The 10017-nt window shown below is 37.0% G+C and overlaps 1 pseudogene; it reads right to left on the minus strand.

Moving 5' to 3' along the window:
* LOC125655855 (phospholipid-transporting ATPase ABCA3-like) overlaps window positions 1-9528 on the minus strand; it is a 42606-nt pseudogene extending 33078 nt beyond the window's left edge.
* Between the last annotated feature and the right edge of the window lie 489 nt (window positions 9529-10017).

Genomic DNA, 10017 nt, shown 5'->3' on the forward strand with positions numbered 1-10017 from the left:
AACCTCCCATATAGTTCATTGGAAATTGAAACAATTCTCTGTTTCCATGTCATACTATTTAGGTATCAAATATCCCAAAATATCATTGATATGAAAATAAAAGAATCGCGACCAGAACATTATGCAATTTAACCCAAAGGAAATCTTCTGTGAGAGTTTTTAGTACTGTCGTTGAGCATTTTTAGCTCACACGAGCTGAATGTTCAAGTGAGCTTTTCTTATCAAATTTTGTCCGGCACCAGCCTTCGTTCGTATACTTAACATTTTCGATTTCCTCTCAAAAACCCCAGGACTAATTTCAACAAAATGCAAAAATATGATGGGCTCATTTAAATTGTACATGGGGATAAATAGGATAAAAAATCTAAAAACTTCTCATGAACAACGGTGCCATGTTTTTTCGTGTGCTTTGCCCCAATACTCGTATACGCATCCACATAGGAAATTCAAACATTCAATTTTATAATAAGGGGACTATATACTCTCAAAACAATACTTGTTTGCCAAAAAAAAAAACTAGTCCATTATGTCAGGAAGCTTGCATGTGAATTTCAAATTTTCTGAACCTGTGATTCTGAAGAAGTAGATATTTAACGACGTCCCCAATATATCCACATTCAAGATGAAGATAACGAACAGTGATCAATCTCATAACTCCTACAAGCAATACAAAATAGATAGTTGGGCAAACACGGATACCTGGACACACCAGAGGTGGGATCAGGTGCCTAGGAGGAGTAAGCATCCTCTGTTGACCGGTCACACCCGCCGTGAGCCCTTTGATACCGTATTGTGACCCGTATTGTGACTCCATCCTATCCCAGGGACCATGCTTTTAAGAAACTAGAATTTGCACTACATCATGAAGGTTTCATGTAAATTCTGGTCCTGTGGTTTTTAAGAGAATTGTAAAATGACCCCATTCTTTTTTGTATCTTCGTGTTTATCTCCCTTTTGAAGGGGCATAGGTTTTATTTACACAACCTTGAACCCTTTTACCCCATTGATGATGTGTACTAAGTTTGATTGAAATATGCCCAATGGTTCTGGAGTAGAAGATGAAAATATGAAAAGTTTACGGACAGACGACAGACAAAAGATGATCAGAAAAGCTCTAATGAACTTTCAGCTCAGGTGAGCTAAAAGAGAGAAAAAACATAACCTTATGAAAACAAGATGCCCATATGCCTTATTGGTCACAAGAGTGTTAGTTACATAAATATCACTAGTCCCAAGGCCTATGAAATACAGGGGAAAATACTGTTTTGAATACTAGCATTCAACAATTTTTAAGAACAGATCTTTCTTTTAAACGCCCTTGAAAGTGGCTATAGTAACGAAAGGCTTTACATAATATATGTTTAACATTAACATAACAAAACTAATTTGAACCCATCCTAAAGTCAATACAATGGGGTCGCGAAACTCACATGTTTGGTACATTCTTTTCTGTGTTTCATATACATTTAGTTTTTATATCATATCAGTAAACTTCAAGAAATATTTTCAAATGATAAAGAAAAGAACATACAATCACTATAAGTTGCGCCCAACCTTGGAACCAAACCCTTACCTCCTAGGATTATGAAATCTACAAATTTGATAAAGGATCACCTACTCCTTCTAATTATCTATTTAGTTTCAATTTAGTACTGTATCGATAGCATTAAAAATGTATTATCTAAATATCTACACTTATACACTGTACACTCGTGTATACCAAGTTTGGCCTCTTCCTGGAGTCAGAACCTCTACCCTGGGATCATCAGATTTATTTTGATAGACGTCTGCTTCATCTACATCTTTATGTATGTAGTTTTGCTTGCACGTGGACGGTTGTATAATTATTATTTTTTAAATTGGTCTGTTTTGCTCGTCCCTCGGTCCCCAGAGGTGTATCAGTGCTGACATTTACAATTGAGACCAACCTTGCCTTAATGATGCTTAAAATACATACCATATTTGAAAAGAATTGGAATAGTAGTTATCAAGAAGTCAAAAATGTTCTATTGTTCACACATTTCATAGCTGATCATTTTGGCCCCACCCTTATACCAAACCCCTACCCTGGGATCATCAAATTTACAATTTTGGTAAAGGTCTGCCTGCTCTTTTCGAAATATCCATTTAGTTTTAATTTAGTATATATTGTACTAAAAAATGTTATTTAAATGTTTTAAAACTCTACATCACTATGCATTTATATTTCTTTAAACATGGGCGGTTGTACTGAGGGTTTTTGAAAAATTGGCAGTCTTTGCTCCGTCCTTTAGGCCCCAGAAGTGCATGAGTCCTGAAATTTACAATTTATGTCTCCCTTGTCCCAATGACACATCATGCCAAATTTGTAAAGAATTAGAATGACAGTTATCAAGAAGTCAAAAATGTCCTGTTGTACACACAATTCAAAGCCGTCCATTTTGGCCCACCCTGAAACCAAAATCATGTCCCTGGGATCATCAAATTTACAATTTTGGAACAGGACAACTTGTTCTCTCGAAATATCCAATTAGTTTTCATTTAGTATCCATAGTACTAAAGAATATGTTATTTAAATGTTTTACACATAAACGCTATGTACCAAGTTTGGCCTTGCTCTGTGGTCAGAACCTCTACCTCGGATACCCTGAAAATAACAACGGTTTTTATCCAGCCCATCAGGCCCCAGAGGTGCAGTGGTACTGAAATTTACAATTTATGTCCCCATTGTCCCAATAATGGTTCTTACCAAATTTGAAGAGAATTGGAATGGTAGTAATCAAGGACAAGTTTAAGATGTTCAATTGTTAGCGCACTACGGACGACAACCAATTGTTAACGCACGACGGACGAAGGCGGACGACAAACAATTGTTAGCGCACGACAGACGACGACGGACGACAACCAATTGCTAGCGCACGACAGACGACGACTGACGACAACCAATTGAAGTTGAATTACAATTACAACAGGTCACCTGAGTTTACTCCAGCTGACCTAAATTGTGAAATAAAATATTACTTTTCCAACTTGTCTGATCAAAACTCTTAACTTTTATGAGGAAAAATGTCATGCCATTTTACCCTTTCTCGAAACTATGATAAGGAACTTACTAGAAGTGTCGTAACTCGGCCCAGGGTTGAAAGACTTATCTGCGTAAGTGTCCTCCGTCTTCCATTCCCCGCCCATACGGATCCAATAGGTGATGTCATCAGGAAATTCTGTGTCATACGAGTGTGATGGATCAAAAACGATTCCAGCAGCATCATACGAATAGTTGTACATGTAATAGTCATTGGAGTAGACGTGGCGGAGATAATCTAGCATGTGGCCCTCACTGGCAAATCCTTTAGGCTCTGAACCAATATATAAACAACAAAATTGCTGTATAGGTGTTGACAAGTATATATTAGCTAAATCAAAATTTCGCATTTTTTCTCAGACACAGTTGCCCGAGTTATGGATTTGTGACATATTAAGTATGCACTCTCATAGACGAACATATGCTGTGCTAAAATATGTCTCGCTTATACGTTAAGTACGTTTACAATTACACGTATATTATAGTGTCATATCATGAAAGCCCGCTTCGTCCGGATTTTCAATAATTATAGACTTCAAATATATAACTGCACATACCTTTTATTGAAACGCCCCAATACATGTAGTTATTGCCATTCTCCTTCCCTACAAAATGAACACAGAAATTTAACTATTTTAGAAAGTGCATATATGATATTGCAGTTGGTTGTTCAACTCAACAGGAAGTTGAGAGGCCATAACGCTCGCTTGATCCGAATGCGAGGTTAAAAATATTATTACTGGGTCTAGACTTATGTGAACTCTATGTTTCAGACGACTTCCCTGTTACTTGGATCAATAGTTAATACTTTGCTGAGTTTGGCAGGGGACAGGAGAATGGCGACATGGTTTACGCAACATGAACAAGAATAAGTGGTATGTTTACATTTTAAACGAAATACTTCAAACTCTTGAAGTGGGTCTATAGGTGAAGATACATGTATGGACAAAATCAACTTTGTCTGCGTGTAGGTGACTGTTGCAATTGAGAATGTGGTTTTAAACACTTTTCATTATACAGCCTGTCTACTCTGAACTAATTCCATCCTGACCCTGGATACCAAGACATGAAAAACAAACTTGAATCAACTCCACTAGACGATGTTTCCTATCCCCAACTCCTTCACTGTACACAGAGGTAGTGACAGACATTCAATGAAATTCGACCTTTTGTCGGTCCTTCCCGGACCTAAATAGAAACTTTCAAGACTCATCAGCACAACTACACATGTTAAGCATAATCATAACCATATGCAAATGATGCTGTTTCATTTCATGCACCTCTACAAATGTGAAAATACATCAACTGAAATGAAAGCCACATTCGAACAAACAAACATCCAATCCCAGTGGCTAAACTTGCTCCTGCGTGAATTGCAAACATCCATCCCTCGTAGAAATTCTTGGGTATCTTCCTGATAACGCATAATAAGATGGGGGGGGGGGGCGTTCAGCCAAGCACAGTATTTTAGAGAAAATTGGATCCGTGTTTGCCCAACTATCTATTTTGTATTGTTTATAGGAGTTATGAGATTGATCACTGTTCGTTATCTTCGCCTTGCATTGCACGGAGAGCTTGATCGGCAGGATTTTTCTCCGTAAATGTGAATTTCCATTGTTCCGGCTTTATCATCTTCCGGAAAAGGGAGACATATGTATAGAATCGGTGTGTATTGTGCAAAATGTACCCTAAGACCATTGCTATAATAGAAGCTATATTCCTCGATATGTAACAATAAGTGATCTGCTATTGAACTGCCAATATTGCTGCACAATTTCCCAGTCTTGGAATACAATGTTCGTGTGTTGAAGCAAGTTTCATTTTATCTAAAATAAATCCCAACTGATCACTGTTGTCCTGAGACGTCGTTTCACTGCTATTTGAAGATATTTTATGCAGACGCATGTTGCCTATGATAAATAAATAAAACTTTTTTGCTTTCGAATTATCAAACGTATACCTTCAGACGCGATAGAAAGTGACAGAAGTCAATCATCTGCATACAAATTGTCTATCAAAAACGATCTTATTTCTAAATAATATACGTATGTCTAAAAACACCAGGGGCTATGTCCTGGACCTACTGGGGGCCTCAAGACAGCATCCAGACACCAACCATTTTACTCCCCCCTTTCAAGAAATCACTGGATCAGCAACTGCCCAAAACTTGGTGTGGATAACTCCGTTTACCTGATCAGGATATAGGGCTCACGGCGGGTGTGGCCGGTCAACAGGGGATGCTTACTCCTCCTAGGCACCTGATCCCACCTCTGGTGTGTCCAAGGATCCGTGTTTGCCCAACTGTCTATTTTGTATTGCTTATAGGAGTTATGAGAATGATCACTGTTCGTTATCTTCACGTTGCATACTAGACTAAATGCGTCATCAAAGTGAACAAACGGCCTGTATCTCTTCATAGAATGACTTACCTTCCAAGATGTACTTGGTACTATTCATGATGCTGTTTATCAGAGTTGTATTCGGGGCGTAGACAATTTTACGGGGGACGTCATAGCTATCATGAAAGGTCCTCTTCGCGTAATTAGTTGCCGGAGAGAATGTCGGATTAAAGTTACCAAGGTTCCTGATAACCATCAATATAATGGGAAATATTAAAGGAAGAACAATTTCAAACACTATCACACAAATTTTCCGCCTCTGTAGAAGAATGTTCTTCCACGTCAACAGCAGAAACTGGGTCAATAGTCAGGTCACCATAGCTGAGAGTTCCTGTTCTTCCTTGTTTTCTTCTCAAGTCATACACAATGGAATCTGCTGAATGATAAACATAATATACAATGCAATGTGACAGAATCATAAATATATACAGATTAAGAACATCGAAGGCCATAGTAAGGGTAGGTGTGATTAATAAGAATAATGCCGATGCCAATGGCACATAGTTATGATAAATATATAGAAGGTAAAAATAACGAACAGTAATAAATGAAAAGTGAAGATAACGAACAGTGATCAATCTCACAACTCCTAAAAGCAATACCAAAAAAAAGAAAGTTGGAAAAACACGGACCCCTGGATATACCAGATGTGGAATCAGATGCCTAGGAGGAATAAGCTCCCCAGTCGATCGGTCACACCCACTGTGAGCGCTATATCTTGATCAGGTAAACATAGTTATCCGTAAACAAAATCAGTATTCCAAGAACTGTCTAACAATCGGCATGAAACACGTCATACAGCATTTCATCCAATGATAGATTGTATGGGCAAACTAGATCGTTATAACGTCCATAGAATATGCAAAATGTTGACTTTAAACGAGACTGTTGAAACCCCAGTACCATCAACTTGTATGTCAGTAGCTTGTTTCGATTTAAAAACTGACCATACGCAGAACAAGCTTTTGCGTTTCGAATCAGTCAAGAGATGTAAATACCATATGCGGGTAATAATGGAATATTGCTGCATAAATATGGAAAGTTGACGATGGAGAAGCTGAAATCATCCCTTTTGTCATAAAGTTGAGCTGTTAGTTTGCAGTTACTATCTACTTTCAATAAAAGATCTTAGTATGAAGCAAAAGTGGACGACTTTGTTGTGTCTTTTATTTCGAGTTCACTGGAATATATCGAAACGATATATGAATGAAAATTATTGTTGTTGATAGACAATACACCGTTGATACATCTAAATGTCGAATTGAAGGCAACAGCAAGATATTTTTCCTGGCATTTTTTTTTTTACAAATTCTGCTCCATGGGAATATAAAAATAGGTCAGCTAACAAAGACGCACAATTTATGCCCATGGGAGTTCCAAAAGACTGTTGGAAGACCTGATCACCAAAGACCACGAAGATATTGTCAATGAGGAACTCTGTCATATTTTTTATTTCAACTTAAGGGTACTTGTGCGTGGACTCAGAGTGGCGTTTAACATGGTTAATATTTGGATGACTGATCACTAGATATCAATATTTGCGTTTTTCATTTTAGTTAAAGAATCTCATAACTCCTAAAAGGATTACAAATCAGAGACATGGACAAACACGGATTCCTGGATATATCAGAGGTGGAATATGATGTTTGGGAGGAGTAAGCCTATCCTGTCCACCGGTCACATCCGCTGTTAGCCTTATATTTTGATCAGGTAAACGGAGTAATGCGTAGTCAACATTAGTGTGTCAAGAACAGCTTAACAATCGGTATGAAACACGTCAGACATATACATGTATCAATAAATCTATTTTCAATCCCATCGTTATTTGGTAACGCCATACATGATCAAAAAAGATTCGTAAATGAAAACACTGATTATGTTACAGAAACAATTTATCTACTACTACATGATATGTGTCTCTTAACAAAAATTACATACCCCGTATATCTAAAAGTGCAATATAAATGTATATGTTGGCAACCTATACCATCAGTTTGGTTTCTATTCATTTTGTAATAAGCTGCTGGGTATAGACACATAATTGTTATATTAAAGTCAGAAGATTTACATTCCAAATGTGATATCAAACGTACATAACACTAAACATGCACAGAGGGAGGCCATTTTGCATGCATGCATTTCTTTGTAAAGAGGTGACAAGTTGAGCTTAAGACAAAGTGGTCAATGTAATTGAAATATTCGAGAATATGCATCAATAACTAGATTCTACCTCTTACGATTTAGTATCACTGGCACCTAACAGTGGCGTGGTTGATGTGTACACCAATTAGACAGGAGGTTTGGAGGTCACGTTCAGGACTCCAGTGAACCTTAACAGGGCTCTGTTAGGGGCCCAGAGGGCGAAGCTTTCGGAAGCCTTGGATTCGCACAATGGGAAAATTTGAAGTATAAAGCGCTTGTGTTTATAGCTTAAAAAATAAAACATCATATTAAATGTGTTCTACAATAGGCACCTGAAGTGTGGATTGCATGTAGATATCCTGTGCACATATACCCCTTCTACACCCAATGAAAAAATATATAATCAATAATTCATCAAATATAAATAATGTCGCCATCGATAACCCTCAAAAGTCGTTCTGAATAGTCAATCCCTACTTTCTGTAAGCTATTGGGATGACCGCTTGTGAGATGCTAATATATATAAAGGAATGTAACAACATAATGTAAACAAACAGGGGGCTACCTTTTATATGAACTATAAATCACAATGTGATTTATCATCCACAGGGTGTGATTCTCTGTACCAAATTTTAGATCAGAATCCACTGTAATCTAAATTTATGAATTGAACCATGCACAAGTTACCAAAAACATGATACTTAGTCAACGTAAAAAATAATTTTTAGAAATTCGTTTCCAAAAAAACCCATAAAACTTCCAGAGTCAAAATAATCCCAAATACAAGAAATCAACAACTAGTCAATGACAGGGTCACAGACAAAAGCCAACAAAGCACTCTGAAAACAAAGATAGCACTTCGCCTTTAAATCATAGAAACAAATCACATATAAATCGATCCTAACACAGTACAAACGAATCACTTTAATTCCTCCGTTCAATAATTTGTTCATCATACTGGTCGACCTTTTGAATAAGGCATATAAATTCATGCATGGTCAGTTTAACTAAGGCATTCATTGCTTGCTTCCATCATACAACCTTGACATGATATATTCGCATAAATCCATTGGTATGCTTTTGATTATTGATCAATGAATGAATTATTATGCAAAATATAACCAAATTCTTGACTGCTCCATGCAAAATTGAGCCAATCCACTTGTGTTGACAACAACGAGGTTAACCAATATCCAAGAAATACCATGTGATACGTAGGATTTCTTAAACCATTTGCTTATAAATTGTTCTTAATAAATAAACATTTAGTTACAAACATCAATGGCTTTAACTATAGTATAGAAAATTTGCCCGTAATGAGACTTTAGGTCTAAATCAATATCGGGATGACGCATGACGTAATTTGGCCTACATCTGGTGAAAGTCTTTCGTGTATATGAGGTTTTCAACTGTGATGCTTAACGCCAGCATCTGTAAACTAGCGTTATATGAAAAGTACCCCGGCATGAAATGTTGCTATTCATACCCTCATGTATTTTCGAAAATTTAAGTTTATTTCTAATATTTACATTCTATTTTTATGTCTGTCAGAGAATATAGTCATACTCGATATTGTTCACATGAATAGCATTTCAATCTACAAAAGATATGAAAGACAAAATCGGTGGAAATGTAAATATATGGCAAATTGTTAAATGAATCTATAAATTCTCCATACATGTCATATCGAATACGTTATCGCTTCCTTCCTACACGCCGGCATCTATCCATAAAATATGAATGATTATCGTTAGTTTGAGAAATAGTCATTGACCCAGAGTTAATGGAAAATAGCACCTACATGTGAGAATGAAGGTTATTTATTGTTTTTGGTCCTACCAGTAACAGCTCCTTACCTTGTTTTTATCGATCAGAGAGATCTAATCCGAGAGCAGCACAACATTATCATAGACACAGCTATTTGGCGGACCGGAACTTAAGGACGATACCGCGTTCAGACTCCGACATATAGATTGCCCGGGGTCTATTGATTCGTAAAATCATGTTTGCCTGACCACTGTTCGTTATCTTCACCTTCCATAAAACTAAATATAACGAATAGCGATCAATGCCACTAAGAGTACAAATGCAGAGAAAATAACAAACATGTATCACTGGGCATACCAGAGAGGATTAACATCCCCTGTCATCCGCTCACATGACATCGTAAATATCAAGTAATTGCAAATTACCGGATTTCTCTGTAATCTGTTGAGTTACCCAGGTGACCGCAGTACTTTGAATTATCACGGGTACTTCCTTTCAGTACTTCTAATGACAACCGTCCCTATATCCCCGTGAATATCTTTTAATAAACCGATTTCGGTATATTACATGTATGTCTAATGTTTTTCTCACATGTTCTTGGCACGCTGATTTTTACTACGGATAACTCCGTTTACCTGATCAAGATAT

This window comes from Ostrea edulis, chromosome 7 (assembly GCF_947568905.1).
Source record: "Ostrea edulis chromosome 7, xbOstEdul1.1, whole genome shotgun sequence".
Taxonomy (NCBI): domain Eukaryota; kingdom Metazoa; phylum Mollusca; class Bivalvia; order Ostreida; family Ostreidae; genus Ostrea; species Ostrea edulis.